The sequence below is a fragment of the Pan troglodytes genome, chromosome 12, assembly GCF_028858775.2.
Source record: "Pan troglodytes isolate AG18354 chromosome 12, NHGRI_mPanTro3-v2.0_pri, whole genome shotgun sequence".
NCBI lineage: Eukaryota > Metazoa > Chordata > Mammalia > Primates > Hominidae > Pan > Pan troglodytes.
In genome coordinates this window covers 69221868-69245516 of record NC_072410.2, presented here as the reverse complement: position 1 = coordinate 69245516, position 23649 = coordinate 69221868, and the positions used below count along the sequence as shown (strand labels likewise).

The window sequence follows — 23649 nt, the reverse complement described above, 5'->3', positions numbered from 1 at the left end:
ACATACCATAGAACATTATTCAGACTTTAAAGTAAGGAAATTCTGACACATGCTACAATATGAATGAACCTTAAGGACATTGTGCTAAGTGAAATCAGCCAGTCACAAAAGACAAATGCTGTATTATTCCACTCATATGAAATACTTAGAGGAGTCAAGTTCATAGAGACAAAAAGTAAAATGGTGGTTTCCAGGGGCTGGGGTAAGGGGAGAATCAGGAATTGTTTAATGGATATAGTTTCAGTTTTGCAAGATGAAAAGAGTTCCAGAAACGGGTTATACAACTATGTGAATGTACTGAGCACTACCGAAATGTATATTTAAAAATGGAGAAGATGGTAAATTTTATGTTATGTGTATCTTACCATAATTGTTTTAAATAAAAGAACATAGACCTCTACTGCTGTTTCCTCAGCTTTGGGAGTCCCCAGTGGCTCCACCACAACCTCTGTTGCCCTATGACCTGAAGATACTGGGAGATCTGCAGGGAAGAGACTGGGACACCCCACAAGCCAGGAAACGGTATGGGACAGACAGGATCAAAAGTCATCCCTCCACCCACCTAAAATAAATGCATATTTGACTGCTTTGTCTACTCTGTGTTTACTTTATCTTAAGTAAAAATGCAGATTCACTGAATGTGAGACAAATCAGTAATTGACTATTACTCTACCCTTTCTGTTTACATGTAAGATGTAGATTTAGTGAACACAGCTCAAAACCTCAAAAGAATGCAACTGCTTGCCCTTTTTATCTACTCTCCCACTTTTTTTTCTTTCCTCTTTCCCCTACTGCCCACTATTTCCCCTCTAAATACTGAAGTCCCCAGACCCTCTTTGGAAAAAGCATTAATCACAGATGTTCCTGTGGTTTGTTTCTTTTTCCTGGGCACCTCCTCAACCTCAGCAAAACAAACCTCTAAGTTGATTGTGGGGGGGATGGGAGAACATACAAAAAAATTAATGTTTGTACAAGAGCCAGAAGTAAACCTAAAGGGACGGAGGGACCTCTATCTGGTACTTTATTAAAAAGTCATTACCATTTCCTTGCACAATTATAAGAAAAATAAAATGCGAAGAGTTAGGGAAGGTGTTAAAAAGAGAAATTTTATAAAACTTCTCTTAAAATCTTTCAACATTTTTTAATGAAGCCATTTAGCCATAAAAAAAAGTGATATTAAAAAGTTGTATCCATGGTTAGAGTTAAGATGGTTTTATTAAATTCCTGTTCAAGACATTTTAATGATGATCTCTATAAATTCTTGATGGACACCATCAATGAGAAACTGTTCTTACTAGTAGGTGATTTAAAATAAATAAATAAATAAATAAAACCTTTTTATGCAACCATTCAAAAATTTACAACAGTTGAAATTATATTTAAGGAATTTGAGAGCTCTTCCATTGACAAATATAACTATTCAATTTCTTGTAATAACATGAAGACATTTTAAATCCAATTGAAATTTTCATATCAAGTATTTCAAAATAATGAGGAAGCCTTGATTTTTAGAATACATATATTTTAGAACAAAACCCTATAGCTAGCCTGGACATAAGTAAAAGGGCCCATCCATGGATGGACAGAAGTATCTGATATTTGACAAGAAAGAGCTTCTTCATTCCCATCTGGAGGTGCAGTCACAAGGAACCTCCATCTAGCCTGCCAGCCCCACCATCATCCCACTGGCATCACCTTAACCTACACCCTTGGCTGGTGCTCTTAAGACACCTAGAACATGAGATCATTCAGTAGTGCCCAGACTTCTTATGCATACTGAGCAGCAGAATGCCCTGCAACAGGCTGCTGGAGGAGATGAGGAGGGAGGCATGCCCTGGTACCGAAGCTAGGCCGGATAAGTACCTTTGCCATCCCCAGCACACATGGGGAGTGTGCTATCAGACACTGCTCCTGGCCACCCTCTAAGAAGCCTTAGATAAAACTGCTCCCTCCAGAGACAGCTACCTGGGAGTTCCAGTTACCCCAGCCTTCCTAAGGGCTTAGGGGACCATTATCTTAGCATGCCATGGCAAACCCTATAAGAAGCTCTAGGATAGGCAGAAAACACAATCATTTTAAATAAGTATGGCATGTAAGTTCATTTTTCTAGTAGATATTCAGATGTGCTAACATTCACTGCTTACAGAAGAACTTTTCAGTGTCTCACCTTTCTTATCTGAAATGTGACATGGCTCCAGACTTAAAGGACCCTTAGTTGCATGTTGTGAATATCAAATAAACTTCTGACCTGAAAAAGAAACACAGAAAGATCACCAAATAAAACTGTCATAACACAGCTGTCACTGACTCATTCATTCAAGTACCCCTTATTAAGCACCCCTTATGTGACAGGAAATATTTTAGACACTGAAAATAAACTACTAAACAAAACAGACAAAATGTCTTCCTTCAAAGAACTTACTTTTCACAGGGGAGAGGAATACATATTAAAAATATTAATGAAGAAGAAATTATATAGTATTATAAGGTATGTGCCACCAAAAAAAAAAAAAAAGAGGGATATAGAGTGCAGAAGTGGAAGAAAGTTTGGGAAGTTTGTGATTTTAAATACAACGGTCAGAAAACACCTTGCTGAGAAGGGGACGTTTGAGCAAAGATTTGAAACAGATGAGGAAACTGGCAACATGGATGTCTGAAAGGGAATCACTGAAGAAAATGGAACTGCAAGGCCCTGGGGAGAGCATGCGCGTTTTCAGGGAACAGAAAGGAAGCTGGTGAGACTGAGCAGAGTGGAAAAAGGGGAAGGCTGTGAGCAGAATGTTACATCTTCACTTGCGGTATGAGGGGTAGATTCTGTAGAGCCCGATAGGCCACGGGCTTCTATTCTACATGAAATGGGGAGCCACTGGAAGGTGTTAAGCAAAGGAGGAACATGAGTTAAGTTTCAACAAGATTACTCTTGTTAAAAGAGTGATTTTGTGTTGAGCATAGCCATAAGGAGGTGTGGTAGCATCAGGGAGTGAATTCAAAGGTGGCTGCAATAATACAGCTGAGTGGTAACAGTAGCTTGGACCACGAAAGCGTGTGGATGGCAAGAAGTGATCAGATTTTGGATGTGTTTCTTATCAAGAATTTCCTGTTGGATTGCATGTAGGACATGAGAGAAAAGAAAAGTCATGGGCAATTCCAAGGTATTTGACTTGAACAATTGAAAAGGAGTCATCATTTATTGAGATGTGGAACAGCTTTAGGATAAGAGAAAATCTGGAGATCAGTTTGGGAATGCTAAATTTTAGATACTTATTATTATCCAAATGGAGTTGTTGAGGAGGCACACAGATATATGTGTCCGGAGTTCAAGGGAGAGAAAGCAAAAAGAGATCTCTTGAAACCAAGAGAATCTTGCAAATAAAAGTTCATGTTTAGGAAAATGACCAAAACAGTAAGACAAAATGTCTAAACCCGAAAGGCCCAAGAATGGGTCCTGAAGAGAGTGATGTGGTATGAGGGGCTTTCCAATAACCCACCCTACAGTCTGAGAAGTTTTTCTAAAATGGAGGCCTGATTATGCTATCCCTCTGCTCAGGACTCTTGTACAGCCCCCAGGCTCTAAGAATGCAGTGCAAACTCCTTAGCATGACATGAACCCTCATCCTCTATCACCTGCTTAATGATTCATTCAGCCTCATTTTTTGCCACAACATTCCTCCCAACCCCTTGCCCCCACAAAAGCATTCTCCAAAGAGGCTGGCTGACATTTTAAAACTCAACACTTATAGCTATCTCTGATTTTTCCCTTCCCCACTCTCTTACCCAGACTAACCCCTATTGCTCTTTCAAGTTTCTGATAAGATATTGTCTCATTCCTTATTCTCATTGCCTTTTAACCCACTAGGTTATAAGCTCTGTGAAAGGCAATGTATTAGTTTTTTGTAGCTGCTGTAACAAATCACTACAAAATTGGTGGCTTACAACAGCAGAAATTTATTCTTTCTCAGTTTTGGAGACCAAAATTTGGCTGTTTTGGTGGGCTGAAATTGAGTTGTGGGAAGGGCCCCACTCCAAATGGAGGCTCTGGGGGAGAATCCTTTTTGTGGCCTTTTCCTTCTTCTGGAAGCTGTCCTGCCTCCGAGGCCCACGGCTCTGCACCTCCCCTTGCTTTATCATATTGCCTTCTTCCTCTTCTCTCACATTCCCTCTGCATCCCTCTCAGAAGGACACTGTGATTTCATTCAGGGCCCACCCAGATAATCCAGAATATTCTCCCCACATCAAGATCCTTAATTTCACCACATCTGCAAAGTCTCTTTTATTATATAGGGTAACATATTCACCGGTTCTGTGGATGAGGACTTGGATCATTATTTGTGGTCATTATTCAGCCTACTACAGTCAAGACTGGCTGTTCTATTCATCACAATATCCCCAGCAGCTAGTGCTGCATCGGCCATGTAAGAATCCAGTTAATAGTACTGAAGAACACATGAATGAATTTAGTGAGTTTTTATCACCTGAATGCCTCATTAATCTTCCTCATAGACACAACAAGAGATAAGTCATTACAGTAGTCACTCTTCTCCGTTTCACTTTCTGTGGTTTCAGCTACCCATGGACAACTTCAGTTTGGAAATATTAAATGGAAATTTTCAGAAATAAACAACTCACAAGTTTTAAACTGGGCATTTTCCTGAATAGCATGATAAAATCTTGCACCATTCTACTCCATCCCACCCAGAATATGAATCATCTCTGCCCAGCATATCCATGCTGTATATGCTACCTGCCTGTTAGTCACTCAGCAGTCATCTGAGTTTCCTTGTGATCACTAGATTACAAGAAAAAGGAGGGTGAGTATGGTGCATGAGATATTTTGAGGGAGACCATATTCACATAACTTTTATTACACTGTATTGTTACAATTGTTCTATTTTATTATTAGTTATTGTTGTTAGTCTCATACTGTGCCTAATTCCAAAGTAAATTTTATCATACATATGTATATATAGGAAAAAACATAGTATAGGGTTTGGCGGTATCCATGGTTCCAGGCATCCACTGGCGTCTTGGAACATATGAGTCACAAATAAGAGGGGGCTCCTGAATCTCTTATCAACTTATTTTTGATAAACAAAAAGAAGTTTTCATTTGATCAAACAGCTTTTTCTCCTAGTATCAGATTTGACAAAGTTTATTAAGCTAGGGAAAAAAAATCCTTGGTCAGGTTATTGAGATGAAATACAAAAAACAGCACTGGGGTTCTTATCAAACTTAAATCTTACTATAAACTTCTAATTGCCTCCCCAAAATGCAAATAATAAATCCTTTTGGGAAGACTATAGCTTGCCGTGAGAATGGTTAATAAGGGTTGGTGTGGGGGATTCAGTTACCAGGAATGAATGAGGTCCTGGGAGTCCAGGTCCCAAGGACACATGTGAGGTTTAATTTTCTCAGCTTTATCATCCCAAAATGCCCCCTTTCTGATTAAGGCCCAGTAATGTTCCCTTGCATAACATAGTTCATTTAAAAGTTTAAATTCATGAGAAAATGATATAAAGAAAATATAAAACATAGCTAAGTAATTTTAAAGAAAATGTGACTAAGGGCTACTCATGGTACATGACTATGGTACATGTCTACCCAGAATAAAAACATTTCCCATCTTCCCTTCCAGCTAAGGGCAGCCAGATGACGAGTTGCTGAAAAATGGAGTATAAATGGAAAGCTGTACGTAAAACTTCTAATAAGTGCCCTTAAAGGAAGAAGAATGATCTTTTTCTCCTACCTTTTTCCTTACTCCTGGCTAGAGAGTAGGCATGATGATTAGAGTTCAAGCAGCTATCTTGGAACATAAGGCATCAAATTAAGAATAACAGAGCATTAAGAGAGAAGAAACTGAATCCTGATAATCATGCAACTACCATAAAAATCCTGGATTCCCTACCTCTGGAGTCCTCTGTGTTGAACAGAAATATACTTCTACCTTATGTAAGCCACTGTTATTTTTATTTATCTGTTATGTGTAGCTGAATCTAATCCAAAGTGATTCAGAATGTGGATACCCGGAAGTGGGCACCTAAAAAATATCAAGTATTGGCTTCTAAGGTGTGGTGGGTAGTAGGTCACAACAAATTATTAGAGGGTGGAAATCTAGGAACCCTCTTTTCATGATGGCACAGTTCCCTCATAACATGGTGGCTGGTTTCTAAGAGAAAGCATCCTAGAAAGACAGGTAGAAGCTGCATCACCTTTTATGATGTTGCCTTGGAAGTCACTTGGTGCCATTCTGCCATACTCTTTTGTTGAGGCAGTCAAAAGGTGCAAGTTTCAAGGAGAGGAAACAGAGACTCTACTTCTTGATGGGGAAATAACTGCTTATTTTGTAAGAAGAACTCGTAGGATGGAAGATATTGTTACAGCCATCTTTAGCCAGGGGAAGGTCTATAACTGTCTATACTTCAGAATACAATTCCTGCCCTACTCCCCCCAACAAAACAGCAAAAATAATAAGTGATGTGAAACATTCCATGGGGCTTACTAACCATTGTCCTCAGAGATGTCCTTGCATGGAAATAGAAAAGAAAAAACTTTCCAGGAGCAAATCCAGAGCAACACAGGACAATGGATGAGGGAGTTCCTTCCAAAGAACAGAATCAGAGGTTTTTGGATGGCTAATCAAGGAACTTATCCCTCACATTCCTGCCTGCAGGGAATTTATAATTACTAAGGACCAGTGAATGATGGTTGTTTCCATTCTATCCATTTCTAAATGGGAGTTTTTATTGCAATTATCCTATTCCTTCTCCCCAATATAGTATGTTAGTTGTGTTTATGGCAATTTGTCTTTTAATTTACGCACTACCAGAACTTAAAAAGTCACACCCAAGCTTCATGGATAGGTTTGCCTAACTCTCAGAGATCCTGGACTTTGAACTACAATTAGTAAATTAATGGGATTCAGGGTTGCCTCCCTAAAAAGGAAGTGGGTGGCCAAAAATCCAAATTTGCCCCAAATGTTCATGTTCTCCTTTTTCCATAAGAATAGAGCCTTGCATTTTTAGCTAGGCACTTGGCCCCACAGAAAACTAACCATACCCCAGCATTCACTGGAGCTGGGAGTTGGCATGTAATTAAGTTCTGGAACATGGAAACATCATATGTAACTTCCAGGAAGTGTCCTTAAATAAAGAAGACATGCCCTTCCTCAATCCCTTCTCCTTGTTGCTAACTGGAAGACCAAAGTGAATTCAAGTGACCATCTTGGGCCATGAAGCAGACACACTATGCTGCTAGAGTAACAAAAAAAAAGAGGATTTCAGCTCCTTGATGACTGCTAAGCTTCCATACTAATCCTGGAATGTTTACTTCAAGATTCCTTTATATAAGATAAAAACAAACTTCTATTTGTTTAAGCTGTTATTTGGGATTCTTCTGTTTGCACACCAAATCCTAATTGATAGAGCATATAGTTGAATGGAGGAAGATGCTATAATGTCAAGTAGATTAAAATAAACGTTAGTCATATAACAACATCCTGCTTCACAAAAAAATTGAGTGACAAAAAGTGATTCAGAGATGTCATCTGTCACCACATGGCAGCCAAAGATAGCTTTCAAAATTTGAATTAGATCTCATTAATGCTCTAGTTTAAAATTAAAATCTCTATCTTATAATCCTTAAAATTAAAAATCTCTATCCTATAATTTCCCCTGGGATAAATCTCCTTAACCTAATATGATATTCCCTGTGTAATCTGGCCCCTTCTACCACTCCAATCTGACTTACTCCCAGAATCCTATCCCACTTTGAGATCTGCCCACACTGGCTTTTCAGTTCCTATTACTCAGAACCATAGCTGGGGGTATTAAATTATACAACTGGTCCCCTGAATACATTCTCCAAAATAGGTACCTATTTTAAAGTAAAATTTAGCATGACAACTATTAATATTATGGAGAATTAATGCAAGATCATGATATATGTAAACAGAAACCAAAAAGGTGGCTTTTCACGTTACCTCCCACACTACTGGCCTGGTTCATCCCTAGACTCACTCCAAAAATTTTAAAACCTAGCTCTGCCCTGAATCTTATTCACCATGTTCCCTCTAACATCATACTCTTCCATTATCTCTTCATCCAGATAATTTTTATTATTTTTCATATATCAAATATGCCTACCAAATTTCCCCATTATAGTTGCTCATGATGCCCATACATTGCTATTATTTCTTGAGGATATATCAGTTTCCTCATGGAAACATGTGCACTTGTTTCTGTGAATATTTACAAATACCAGTTTTCTCCCACTAGACTGTGAGTTCCATGAGTCAGAAAATATGTTGGTCTTAGTTCATCAATATATCCCTGGAATGCAATAATGTACCTAACATATTGTGGACTCTTAATAAATACCTGTTGAATGAATCATTGAGAAACCTAGGGCTGAGACCAAAAGAATTACAAAATTCATACATCAAAAGTAAAAGAAAGAGCTGGGGGAAAAGCAAGAAGTAATGATGGCATGAACATGGATGGTAAGTTTAGAGAAGGGCGGGTAATAAATGTGCTACAAAGCACTTATTCTAGGTGATGAGAGAAACAGAAAAGAGTACAAAGCATAGTGCCTACCCGTTGGAGGCATAGAGGCATAATAAGGCTTATGCAAAAAAAAAAAAAGTCAATTAACAATGAAAGGTAGAAAAAAATGTGAGGCCAAGGAACAATATGTCATAGTATTTCAATGTCAAGAAAAGTTAAAACAGACTGGAAAAAAATGAGGGACAATAATGATTTTTGAGAACTTGCTGTGTACCAAGGACTGTGTTAAGCACTTGAAAATAATTATTTTATGTAACTCTTATAATAACCCACAAGCAAGGTATTAATACCCTTAAAGATGAGACTGAAAAAGTTTAAATATGCCTAAGTAATAAAGCTTACCTGTGCAATGTCAAAATTTGAAACTTAGTGTTTCCAAATTTGAAATCGGTATACTAATCATCTATGTAGTAAAGATGAAAGTTCGGTTTATCGCTAAAGAATGCACAGAAGTTACACAGGCAGAGGGAATGTATGAATGATAATCAGGGAGAAAGCAGAGTTGACACAAGCCATAGAGGAAAGTCAAGGTATAATGAATAGCTTAGTCTAGTCATAGCTAGAGGGTTCCTATATTAGTAGAATCCAAGATGAAGTTGGGGACAGAATTTGGGTTAGACAGGAGAGCCAATTAACAGCAGACTAAGGTAAATTTGGCTTTTATCCTATAGGCAACAGGGAAGTTACTATAGGCCCCTGAGTTGGCAAATGGCAAAATGAAAATGATAGTCTATTTGGATTGGAGAAGGAAAAGAAAAGAAACAGATTTACACAGGAAAATTCAGCATACTTGAGATCAAAAACTATTAGGACTGAATATAATTATAGATTACTTAATGCCAGATCTCATTTGCAGATGAAACTGCAGCCCAATTTAGTAACTTCTCCAAAGGTGGTAGAATTGTTAGGACTGTAACTTGGTTTTCTGACTACTCTTTTCAATACGACATAGAAACAGATGAAAAAATTGAAGTCAAATAGAGAGAAACTAGAATCAAGACTAACTCCAAGATTTTAGGCCAGGATAACAGACCTAAAATATAATAAAGACATGACTGTCAGATAAAACATGATATTATTGTCAGCTAAAAAGTATTTGAGAATTAATCTTTGTGGCAGAGATTCTAAGAAGGCCCCCAGTGGTTTTCACCACTTGTTATTCATACCCTTATATAATCCCCTTCCCTGGAGGGTAGGCTGGCCTATCAACTTAGTTCTAACCAAAAGAATAAAGCAGCATTTTCATAATTAGATTACAAGAGACTATGACTTCTAACTTACTAGCAGAAGTTCTCTCTTGCTTGCTATGATGAAATCAAGCTGCCATATTGTGAGATGCACTATGGAGAGGTTTTCATGGCAAGCAATTGAAAGAAACCTTTGGCTGACAGTCAAACAATTGCAAAGCCCTCAGTTCAAAACCCTCAAGTACCTAACTCATGACAACACCATGTGAGCTCAGAAGCAAATCCTTCCCAGTCAAAACTTCGAATGAGACCCCAGCCCTGGCCAATAACTTGACTGCAGCCTTTTCAAGAGACCCCAAAGACAAGAACCCAGCTAAATGTTGCCCAAATTTCTGACCCACAAAAATGAGATAATAATTTTGTGTTGTTTTAAATGGCTAAGTTTATAATAATTTGTTATACAGCAATAGACAATAAGTAGAAGACTATTTGAAAGAAAAGGCTGTTTGGTTTGAGGTGACAGAAGAATCATATGAAGTTTCTGTAGAGCACCAGGGATGGAATCAAAGTTTTCGAAGACAATAAATTGGTAAGAAGTAGAAAACAGAGAGTAAGCTTAAGAACTTCAATCAAAACATATGGCAGTGAAAAAATTAAAATATGCATAATGGAAACGAAGAGGAAAAGTCTTTAGAAGAAGTTTAGGTAACAAAAATAGGATATTGTTTGGAAATAGGGTTTCTTTAAAGAAACTAAAATTTGTTCAAACATAAAAATTGCCATTAAGTGGGGAAAAAAGAGAATACATGATTAAAACCATTGTGCTGTGTGCAAAACCGGAAGCCTCAGTAAAAATTCAGCAGCCCAGGGGCCAGGCACAGTGGCTCACACCTATAATCCAAGCACTTTGGGAGGCCAAGGCAGGCAGATCAAAAGGTCAGGAGATCGAGACCATCCTGGCTAACTCAGTGAAACCCCATCTCTACTAAAAATACAAAAAATTAGCCAGGCGTGGTAGCAGGTGCCTGTAGTTCCAGCTACTAGGGAGGCTGAGGCAGGAGAATGGCATCAACCTGGGAGGCAGAGGTTGCAGTGAGCCAAGATTGCACCACTGCACTCCAGCCTGGGCGACAGACGGAGACTTTGTCTCAAAAACAAAAACAACACAAACAAAAAAAAATCAGCAGATCTGGAATTTTGCTCTCAGTGCCCATCTTTCACTTGCAGAACTATCTAATCAATAAACAGCACAACTCCATGGTCAAAGTACCCCTTGAAAATAATAAACTATGAGGGCATTATTTTATTTTAAAATGTTAACATCAGCAATTTGGCATCATATAACTAGGAACTTCCAAGATATTTTAAAGGGACTTTTTCATTTTACCTTCAATTTTTGTAATCTTGCTTTTAAAAAATTAAGTTGAATTTTCATTGAAATACTCCTTTCTTCATAAGAATAAATTTTAATATTCTGGAGGTTGCATATGAAATTGTATTTTCTCTTAGAGGAGAGAATTGCATTTAACTATTCTACTCTTATTCCACCTGGTAATTTTGATTTCAGCACAGAGGAAAATGACAAAATATAATTGACGTCCTAAGACATAGTATTTTAAAAAGCCATTTTCAGGCTTGGGTTCCAAGATGGCCAAATAGGAACAGCTCCAGTCTACAGTTCCCAGCACGAGCGATGCAGAAGACGGATGATTTCTGCATTTCCAACTGAGGTACAGGGTTCATCTCACTGGGGACTGTTGGACAGTGGGTGCAGTGCACCAAGCATGAGCTGAAGCAGGGTGAGGCATCGCCTCACCCAGGAAGCACAAGGGGTCAGGGAATTCCCTTTCCTAGCCAAGGAAAGGGGTGACAGATGGCACCTGGAAAATCAGGTAACTCCCACCCTAATACTGAGCTTTTCCGACAGTCTTAGCAAACAGCACACCAGGAGATTATATCCTGTGCATGGCTCAGAGGGTCCTACACCCGTGGAGCCTTGCTCATTGCTAGCACAGCAGTCTGAGATCAAACTGCAAGGCAGCAGTGAAGCTGGGGGAGCGGCGCCCGCCATTGCTGAGGCTTGAGCAGAAAAACAAAGCAGCCAGGAGGCTCGAACTAGCTGGAGCCCACCGCAGCTCAAGGAGGCCTGCCTGCCTCTGTAGACTCCACCTCTGGGGGCAGGGTATAGCCAAACAAAAGGCAGCAGAAACCTCTGCAGACTTAAATGTCCCTGTCTGACAGCTTCGAAGAGAGTAGTGGTTCTCCCAGCATGCAGCTTGAGATCTGAGAACGGACAGACTGCCTCATCAAGTGAGTCCCTGACCCCCAAGTAGCCTAACTGGTAGGCACCCCCCAGCAGGGGCAGACTGACACCTCACATGGCCAGGTACCCCTCTGAGACAAAACTTCCAGAGGAACGATCAGGCAGCAGCATTTGCTATTCACCAAAATTTGCTGTTCTGCAGCCTCTGCTGATGATACCCAGGCAAACAGGGTCTGGAGTGGACCTCTGGCAAACTCCAACAGACCTGCAGCTGAGGGTCCTGATTGTTAGAAGGAAAACTAACAAACAGAAAGGACATCCACCCCCAAACCCCATCTGTACGTCACCATCATCAAAGACCAAAGGTAGATAAAACCACGAAGATGGGGAAAAAACAGAGCAGAAAAACTGAAAATTCTAAAAATCAAGAGCGCTTCTCCTCCTCCAAAGGAACACAGCTCCTCACCAGCAACGAAACAAAGCTGGACAGAGAATGACGAGTTGAGAGAAGAAGGCTTCAGACGATCAAACTTCGCTGAGCTAAAGGAGGAAGTTCGAACCCAAGCCAAAGAAGTTAAAAACCTTGAAAAAAGATTAGATGAATGGCTAACTAGAATAACCAATGCAGAGAAGTCCTTAAAGGACCTGATGGAGCTGAAAATATGGCATGAGAACTACGTGACGAATGCACAAGTGTCAGTAGCTGATTCAATCAACCGGAAGAAAGGGTATCAGTGATGGAAGATGAAATGAATGAAATGAAGGGAGAGGAGAAGTTTAGAGAAAAAGGAATAAAAAGAAACGAACAAAGCCTCCAAGAAATATGGGACTATGTGAAAAGACCAAATCTACGTCTGACTGGTGTACCTGAAAGTGACGGGGAGAATGGAACCAAGTTGGAAAACACTCTGCAGGATATTATCCAGGAGAACTTCCCCAATCTAGCAAGGCAGGCCAATATTCAAATTCAGGAAATACAGAGAATGCCACAAAGGTACTCCTTGAGAAGAGCAACCCCAAGACACATAATTGTCAGATTCACCAAAGTTGAAATGAAGGAAAAAATGTTAAGGGCAGCCAGAGAGAAAGGTTGGGTTACCCACAAAGGGAAGCCCATCAGACTAACAGTGGATCTCTCGGCAGAAACTCTACAAGCCAGAAGAGAGTAGGGGACAATATTCAACATTTTTAATAAATGAATTTTCAACCCAGAATTTCATATCCAGCCAAACTAAGCTTCATAAGTGAAGGAGAAATAAAATACTTTACAGACAAGCAAATGCTGAGAGATTTTGTCACCACCAGGCCTGCCCTAAAAGAGCTCCTGAAGGAAGCACTAAACATGGAAAGGAACAACTGCTACCAGCCACTGCAAAATCATGCCAAATTATAAAGACCATGAAGGCTAGGAAGAAACTGCATCAACTAACGAGCAAAATAACCAGCTAACATCATAATGACAGGACCAAATTCACACATAACAATATTAACCTTAAATGTAAATGGGCTAAATGCTCCAGTTAAAAGACACAGACTGGCAAATTGGATAAAGAGTCAAGACCCATCAGTGTGCTGTATTCAGGAAACCCATCTCACGTGCAGAGACACACATAGGCTCAAAATAAAGGGATGGAGGAAGCTCTACTAAGCAAATGGAAAACAAAACTACTTTAAAGTTCATATGGAACCAAAAAAGAGCCCGCATTGACAAGTCAATCCTAAGCCAAAAGAACAAAGCTGGAGGCATCATGCTACCTGACTCCAAACTATACTCCAAGCCTACAGTAACCAAAACAACATGGTACTGGAACCAAAATAGAGATATAGACCAATGGAACAGAACAGAGCCCTCAGAAATAATGCCATACATCTACAATTATCTGATCTTTGATAAATCTGACAAAAACAAGAAACGGGGAAAGGATCCCGTATTTAATAAATGGTACTGGGAAAACTGGCTAGTCATACGTAGAAAGCTGAAACTGGATCACTTCCTTACACCTTACACGGGATGGATTAAAGACTTAAATCTTAGACCTAAAACCATAAAAACACTAGAAGAAAACCTAGGCAATACCATCAGGACATAGGCATGGGCAAGGTCTTCATGTCTAAAACACCAAAAGCAATGGCAACAAAAGCCAAAATTGACAAATGGGATCTAATTAAACTAAAGAGCTTCTGCACAGCAAAACAAACTACCATCAGAGTGAACAAGTAACCTACAGAATGGGAGAAAATTTTTGCAATCTACACATCTGACAAAGGGCTAATATCCAGAATCTACAATGAAGTCAAACGAATTTACAGGAAAAAAACAACCCCATCAATAAGTGGGCAAAGGATATGAACAGACACTTCTCAAAAGAGACATTTATGCAGCCAAAAGACACATGAAAAAATGCTCACCATCACTGGCCATCAGAGAAATGCAAATCAAAACCACAATGAGATACCATCTCACACCAGTTAGAATGGCGATCATTAAAAAGTCAGGAAACAACAGGTGCTGGAGAGGATGTCGAGAGATAGGAACACTTTTACACTGTTGGTGGGACTGTAAACTAGTTCAACCCTTGTGGAAGTCAGTGGGGCAATTCCTCAGGGATCTAGAACTAGAAATACCATTTGACCCAGCAATCCCATTACTGGGTATATACCCAAAGGATTATAAATCATGCTGCTATAAAGACACACGCACATGTATGTTTATTGCGGCACTATTCACAATAGCAAAGGCTTGGAACCAACCCAAATGTCCAACAATGATAGACTGGATTAAGAAAATGTGGCACATATACACCATGGAATACTATGGAGCCATAAAAAAGGATGAGTTCATGTCCTTTGTAGGGACATGGATGAACCGGGAAACCACCATTCTCAGCAAACTATCACAAGGACAAAAAACCAAACACTGCATGTTCTCACTCATAGGTGGCAATTGAACAGTGAGAACACTTGGACACAGGAAGGGGAACATCACACACTGGGGCCTGTTTTGGGGTGGGGAGAGGGAGGAGGGATAGCATTAGGAGACATACCTAATGTAAATGACGAGTTAATGGGTGCAGCACACCAACATGGCACATGTATACATATGTAACAAACCTGAAAGTTGTGCACATGTACCCTAAAACTTAAAGTATAATTTAAAAAAAAAAAAGGGAGTTTCTTTGCACAGGCTCTCTCTTTGCCTGCTGCCATCCATGTAAGACGTGACTTGCTCCTCCTTGCCTTCTGCCATGATTGTAAGGCCTCCCCAGCCAGGTGGAACTGTAAGTCCACTAAACCTCTTTTGTAAAAAAAAAAAAAAAAGATGCCATTTTCATTCCAATATACGGGTTTACAAGGTTTCTAGAGAGTCCACTTATTAACAGTATTTTAGTTCAGAGAAAGTAGAATTCTATTCTACACAAGCAGGCATGAAATAAACTGTGAACAACCACTTCCCACAAAACAACAAAAGGAATCTTGTTTATTTTTTCAGCTTCATTGAGGTATGATTGACAAATAAAAATTGGGTATATTCAAGGTGTGCAACATAATGATATGACTTATGTATACATTGTGAGATGATTACCACAATCATATTAATTGACACAGCCATCACCACACATAGCTATCATTTTGCAGTGGGGAGGAGGAGATGAGGATACTAAAGATCTACTCCCTTAGCAAATTTCAAGTAAATGATACTTTATTAACTTTAGTCACCATGTTGTATATTATACCCCCATTCATCTTATAACTGAAAGTTTGTACCCTTTGACTAACCAGATGAACTCTATTTCCCTGATCCCCCAGCCCTTGGCAACCAACAGTCTACTCTTTTTTCAGTGAGTTCAACTTTTTTAGATTTCACTTGTAAGTAAGATCATGTGGTATTGTCTTTCTGTGCCTGGCTTATTTCACTTAATGACATCACAAATGGCAGGACTTACCTTTGTATGTCTGAATAATATTCCATTGTTATATAACACATTTTCTTTATCCATTTATTGGTCAGCAGACACTTCGGTTATTTCTATATCTTGACTTTTATGAAGAATGCTGCAATAAAATGGAAATACAGATATCTCTTCAAGATCCTGATTTTATTTCCTTTGGGTATATACCCAGAATTAAGATTACTATATCATACAGTAGCTCTATTTTTAAATTTTTGAGGAACAACAATAGTTTGCCATAATGCTGTACCATTTTACATTCCCATCAACAGTGTGTAAAGGGTTCCCTTTTCCCCACGTGCTTGCCAATATTTGCTGTCTCTAGTCTTTTTTATAATAGCCATTTTAACAGATGGAAGGTGATAGCTTATTGTGGTATTGATTTGCATTTCCTTGGTAATTACTGACATTGAGCACCTGTTGCAATTGTATGTCTTCTTTCAAGAAATGTCTATTCAGATCCTTTGCCCCAGGTTGTTTTATTTGCTATTGAGTTGTGAGGAATATTTCTGCATTACAACCCCTTAGCAAAGGAGACAAGGGACACAACGCACAGAGAGATTATTTCCTAAATAATTTGCAGACATTTAGAAGAAGACATATTGAAGAAGACCAGCATGCTTCAGTTCCAGCAGGGCCTCTATACAGACAGGAGTTATGAACATGACCAGTACAATGACTACATCAGTTATGGACTGAATTTGTGTTTCCCAAAAATTCTATGTTGAAACCCTTATTCCTAATGAGATTATATTTATAGAAAGGGCCTTTAAAGGGGTAATGAAGGTTAAATCAGGTCATAAGGGTGAGGCCCTAATTCCAAAGGACTTGTGTCCTTATACAAAGAGGAAGACACCAGGGATGCATACGCAGAGGGAAAGCCATGTGAAGACACATTGAGAAGGCAGCTATCTGCAAGGCAAGGAGAGACAGACCTCAGGAGAAACCAAACTTATTGACACCCTGAACTTGGATTTCCAACCTCCATAACTGTAAGAAAATAAATTTCTGTTGTTTAAGCTACCCGGTTTGTGGTATTTTGTTATGGAGCCCTAACAAACTAATAGGACATCTATTTTGTTCATCTATTATCTCTCATAGTATCCAGCACAGGCATTCAGGAAAAATTTCAGTATAAAGGAATGAATCCCAATCAGGGGTAGCTACAGAGAGAGAGAAAGAAAACAGCTGGTGTAAACTCTCTATTAAAGATGTTACTTAAGAAACTACAGAGATGTTAAGAATTATCTACATTTACGGTAAGAAACTTAATGTATAAGGAAGCAACCTGGCCAATGCAGAAAATAAATGCTATGAAATGTCATAAGATTCAAACACTGATTTGTCCACACACAAAACCAGGACAAGGAAAGGTGACAGGCTAAACAAGACCAGAACTGAGACAACTCCCACTTTGTGGGGCTTTGTCAGTTTATGACATTACAAGGTTGCAATGTAGACATTAGAACCACAAAATATCGTTTTTGTCATTTATTATACATGAGATCACATCTATTTTTATGTAGCAGTAATATACATGGATGTATTTTATATGTGTACTTTGTATGTAATCATATGTCAGAGTATTGTTTTTCTCTATTTATCCTTTTGCTGACTTTAGAAAACCCAAAATTAACAAGCTTTTTAAATGTCATAGAAGAGAAGACAGCTGAACCAAGAGGATAGGACTGATAATGGTCTTCACGATTCTGGTGCTACTTAAAAAAAGGATACTCAAACAATCTTGCCCCTTCCTGGGACTCAGCATTCCATACACTGTCTTACAATGGATACAGGGTTAGAGCAGCTATTGTGATATTTTCAATCCTACCATAATTTTAGAAACATTATTAAACTTCAAGTCTGAAGATGCTTAAATGTATTAAAAAGCAACTGTTATCAGTCAGGGTTCTCCAGACACATAGAACAAATAGGATATATTTGGCAAATCTCAAATTTGTAGGACAGGCCAGCAGACTGGAATGCAGACAGGATTTTGTGTATTATAGTCTTGAGGCAGAATTCCTTTTTTTTTTTTTTAAAGGAAATCTTAGTTTTTGCTTTCAAAGCTTTCAACTGATTAGGTGAGGCCCACCCACATTACAGAGGATAACCTCTTTCACTTTTTTTGTTTTGTTTTTGTTCTCTTTTCAACTTTTATTTTGAGCTCAAGGGATACATGTGCAAGTTTGTTACAAAGGCAAATTGTGTTTCACAGGGATTTGGGGTACAGATAATTTTGTCACCCAGGTAATCTGCATAATACCTAATAAATATTATAGTTCCTCAATCCTTACCTACTCTCACTCTCTACCCTCAAATACGCTCCAGTGTCTGTTGTTCCCTTCTTTGTGCCCATGTGTAATCAATAGAATTTAGTTCACACTTACAAGCGAGAACATGCAGTATTTGATTTTCTGTTCCTGCATTAATTTGCTTTGGATAATGGCCTCCAGCTCCATCCATGTTGCTGCAAAGGCCATAATATTTTTTTAATAGCTGCATAGTATTTCATGGTATATATGTACCACACTCTCCTTATCCAGTCCATCACTGGTAGGCATCTAGACATGATTCTATGTCTTTGGTATTGTGAATAGCGTACATGTATCTTATGGTAGAATGATTTACATTCCTTTGAGTATATACCCAGTAATGAGATTGCTGGGTCAAATGCTAGTTCTGCTTTTGACTATTTGAGGAGTCACCATACTGCTTTCCGCAATGGCTGAACTAATTTACAGTCACACCAACAGTGTATAAGTGTTCCCTTTTCTCTGCAACTTTACCAGCATCTTTTATTTTTTGACTTTTTATTAATATCCATTCTGACTGTTATGAGATGGTATCTCATTGTGGTTTTGATTTGCATATCCCTAATGATAAGTCATATTGAGAATTCTTTCATATGTTTGTTGGCCACATCCATGTCTTCTTTTGAGAAGTGTTCACATCCTTTGCCCATTTTTAATGGGTTTTTTGCATATTGATTTCTGAGTTTCTTATAGGTTATCAATATTAGACCTTTATCAAATGCATGGTTTGCAAATATTTTATCATATTCTGTAGGTTGTCTGTTTATTAATTGTTTTGGGGTTTTTTTGTTTGCTTTTTTTTGTTTTGGGTTTTTTTGTTTGTTTTGTTTTTTTGCTGTGCAGAATCTCTTTAGTTTAACTAGGTCCCATTTGTCAATTGTTGCAATTGTTTTTTGTGACTTCATCATGAAATCTCTGCCAGTTCCTATTTCCAGAATGGTATTTTCTAAGTTTCTTATAGTTTTAGGTTTTACGTTTAAGTCTTTAATCCATCTTCAGTAAATTTTTATATATGGTAAAATTCAGGGATCCAGTTTCAATCTTCTGCATATGACAAGTCAGTTATCCCAGTACCATTTATTGAATAGGGAATCATTACCCCATTGCTTATTTTGTCAGATTTCTTGAAGATCAGATGGATGTAGGTGTGCAACTTTATTTCTAGGTTATCTAACCTGTTCCATTGGTCTACATGTCTGTTTTTGTATCAGTACTACGCTGTTTCAGTTACTGTAGCTTTGTAGTATAGCTTGAAATCAGGTAGTGATACCCGCAGCTTTTTTCTTTTTGTTTAGGATTGCTCTGACTGTATGGGCTCCTTTTCTGGTTCCAAATAAATTTTAGAATAATTTTTTTAATTCTGTGAAAAGTATCATTGGTAGATGGGAACAGCATTGAATCTATAAATTGCTTTGGTCAGTATGGCCAGTTAAACAGTATTGATTCTTCCTATCCATGAGCATGGAATATTTTTCCATTTGTTTGTGTTGCCTCTGATGCCTTTCAGCAGTGTTTTGTAATTCTCATTGCAGATATCTTTCACCTTCCTGGTTAACTGTATTGCTAGGTATTTTATTCCTTTGGTGGCTATTGAGAATGGAATTTCATTCTTGATTTAGCTCTCAGCTTGGACATTGTTAGTGTATAGAAATGCTACTCATTTTTGTACATCGATTTTGTATCCTGAAACCTTGCTGAACTTGTTCATAAGATCTAAGAGCCTTTGAGCAAAGATTATGGGGTTTTCTAGGTATAGTATCATATCATCTGCAAAGAAATAATTTGACTTTCTCTCTTCTTATTTGGATAGGATTTTTTTTTAATTTTGTGGTAACACATTTCCTTACCAATTGCTTCTCTGAAAGAGATCTTTTTCTTCTGCGTTTATGAAGCTTAGTTTGGCTGGATATGAAATTCTTGGTTGGAATTTCTTCTCTTGCCTGATTGCTCTGGCTAGGACTTCCAGCACTATGTTGAATAGGAGTGGTGACAGTGGGAATACTTGTCTTGTTCTGGTTCTCAAGTGGAATGCTTCTAGCTTTTGCCCATTTAGTATGATGTTAGCTGTGGGTTTGTAATAGATGGCTCTTATTATTTTATGATATGTACCTTTGATTCCAAGTTTTTTTAGAGTTTTAACATGAAAGGATATTGAATTTTATTGAAAGCCTTTTCTGTGTCTATTGAGATGATCATGTGGGTTTTGGTTTTGGTTCTGTTTATGAAATGGATCACATTTTTGATTTGTGTAAGATGAACCAACCTTGCATCCCAGATAAAGTCTACTTGATCATAGTGAATTAGCTTTTTGCTATGTTGCTAGATTTAGTTTGTTAGTATTTTGTTAAAGATTTTTATATGTCTGTTCATCAAGGATATTGACCTGAAGTTTTCTTTTTTCACTGTGGCTCTGCCAGGTTCTGTTATCAGAATTATTCTGGCCTCATAGAATGAGTTAGAGAGGAGACCCTCCTCAATGATTTTTTCGAAATAGTTTCAGTAGGATTGGTACCAGCTCTTCTTTATACATGTAGTAAAATTCGGTGGTGAATCTGTCTGCTACAGGGATTTTTCTGATTGGTAGGTTTTTTTGTTATTGATTCAGTTTCAGAACTCATTGTTGACCTGTTCAGGGTTTCAATTTCTTCCTGGTTCAATCTTGGGAGGTTGTATGTTTCCAGAAATGTATCTATTTCTTTTAGGTTTTCTAGTTTGTGTGCATAGAGGTGCTCATAATAGTTTCTGAGGGTTTTTGTACTTCTGTGGGGTCAGTGGTAATGCACCCTTTGTCATTTCTGATTGTGTTTATTTGGATCTTCTTTTTCTTTATTATTAGCCTAGCAAGCAGTCTGTCAATCGTACTTATTCTTTTGAAAAACCAACTTTTGGTTACCTTGATGTTTTATATGGTTTTTCTCATTTCCATTTAATTCAGTTCAGCTCTGATTTTTTTTATTTTCTTCTGCTACTTTTGATATTGGTTTCCTCTTCTTTTTCAAGTTCCTCTAGGTGTGATGTTAGGTTGTTAACTTGAGATCTTTCTAACTTTTTGATGTGGGTGTTTAGAGCTACAAACTTTCCTCTTAACACTGTTTTAGCTGTGTCCCAGAGATTCTGTTACATTGTATCTTTGTTTTCATTAATTTCAAAGATTTTCTTGATTCCTGCCTTAATTTCATTGTTTACCCAAAAGTCATTCAGGAACAGATGAATTTCCATTTTATTGTATGGTTTTGAGAAATGTTCTTGGTATTGATTTCTATTTTTATTGTGCTCCGGTCTGAGAGTGTGGTTGGTATTATTTCCATTTTTTAATTTGTTGAGAATTGCTTTATGGCTGAGCATGTGGTCAATTTTAGAGTGTGTTTCATGTGCAGATGAGAAGAATGTATACTCTGTTTTTGTTGGGTGGAGTGTTCTGCAGATGCCTGTTAGATCCATCTACAGATTCTTGGTCAAGAGTAAAGTTTAGGTCCTGAATATCTTCGTTAGCATTCTGCTTTGATCTGTCCAATATTGTTAGTGTGGTGTTGAAGTCTCCCACTACTATTGTGTTTATCTAAGTCTCTTCATAGGTCTCTAAGAGCTTATTTTATGAATCTGGGTGCTCCAGTGTTGGGTGCATACATACTTAGGATAGTTAAGTCTTCTTGTTGAATTAAACCCTTTATCATTATGTAATGCCCTTCTTTTTCCTTTTTTATCATTATTGGTTTAAAGTTGGTTTTGTTTAAAATAAGGATAGCAACTCCTGCTCTTTTTTGTTTTGTATTTGCTTGATAGATCTTTCTCCCTCCCTTTACTTTGAACCTGTGGGTGTCCTTGCATGTGAGCTGGGTCCCTTGAAGACAACATACATGGGTCTTGCTTCTTTATCCAATTTGTTACTCTATGACTTTTAAGTGAGGTGTTTAACCCATTTATGCTCAAGGTTAATATTGATATGTGCAGATTTGATCCTGCCATTATTTTGTTAGCTGGTTGTTATGTAGACTTGATTGTGTATTTGCTTTATGTTGTTGATGGTCTATGTACTTGAGTGTGTTTTCATGGTGGTCATTTCCATGTTTAGCACTCCCTTAAGGACCTCTTAGAAGGTAGATCTTGTGGTAACACATTTCTTTATCAATTGCTTCTCTGAAAGAGATCTTATTTCTTCTATGTCTATGAAGCTTAGTTTGGCTGGATATGAAATTCTTGGTTGGAATTTCTTTTCCTTAAGGATGCTGAATATAGGCCCTCAATCTCTTCGGGCTTGTAGTTTCTGCTGAAAGGTCTGCTGTTAGCCTGATGGGGTTCCCTTTGTAGGTGACCTGCCCCTCCTCTTGAGCTGCCTTTAATATTTTTTCTCTTTCACATTGACCTTGAAGAATCTGATGACTATTTGTCTTGGAGATGGTCCTCTTGTACTATATTTCACAGGGGTCCTCTAAATTTTTTGAATTTGTATGCTGACTCCTCTTGTGGGGTTGGGGAAATTTCTGTGAACAATATCCTCAAATATGTTTCCCAATTTTCTTGTTTTCTCTCCCTTTCAGATATGCCAATGAGTCATAGATTTGGACTCTTTACATAACACTATATTTTTCCAAGGTTTTTTTTTTCCTTGTCTGGGTTATCAGGTTGGTGCAAAAGTAATTGTGGTTTTTGCCATCAAATATGACAAAAGCCACAATCACTTTTGCATCAACCTGATAATTCAAAGAACTGGTCTTGAATCTCTGCGATTCTTTCCTCAGCTTGGTCTGTTCTGTTATTAATACTTCCTATTGTGTTATGAGATTCTTGTAGTCAGTTTTTCAGCTCTATCAGCTCAGTTTGGTTCTTTCTTAAAATGGCTATTTCATCTTTCATTTCCTGAATCATTTTACTGGATTCTTCAGGTTTTTTGGAATGGGTTTCCACTTTCTCCTGAATTTCAATGACCTTTGTTATCATCTAGATTTTGAATTCTGTCTGTCATTTCAGCCATTTCATTCTGGTTAAGAACAATGGCTTGGGAAATAATGTGGTCTTTTGGAGGTAAGGAGACACTAACTTTTAGAGTTGCCAGAATTCTTGTGCTGGTTCTTTCTCATCCATGTGGGCTGATGTGCCTTTAACTGTGGTGTAATTTGAGTACCGTCAGTTGACTTCATTTCTGGATGTTTTCAAAAGGCCGAGGCTTTGTGCAGGGTCTTTATTTGTGGCTGAATTCTTGTCCTTGGTTTCACAGGGGTCTATACTAGCAAAGTATTTTTGGTGTCAAAGTTTGGCCTGGGATCCAGTAGATGGAGCCTATGTGTAATGGCCAGTATGTAGGCTCTTGCTCAGCCACATTAGCTCCTCTGCATTAGCTCCTCTGCATTTCCTCATGATTGCAGCAGTGTTCTCTCT

At 38.2% G+C, this 23649-nt stretch overlaps 1 long non-coding RNA gene across 1 annotated transcript in view; it reads right to left on the bottom strand.

Moving 5' to 3' along the window:
• Positions 1 to 16061, bottom strand: part of LOC112208140 (uncharacterized) — a 62508-nt gene extending 46447 nt beyond the window's left edge. The window contains exons 1-2 of the long non-coding RNA XR_002942467.2: positions 15953 to 16061; positions 2168 to 2248 (exon numbers count right to left, since the gene is read on the bottom strand). This is a non-coding gene — a long non-coding RNA (uncharacterized LOC112208140). The remainder of the gene's footprint in view (positions 1 to 2167; positions 2249 to 15952) is intronic.
• Between the last annotated feature and the right edge of the window lie 7588 nt (positions 16062 to 23649).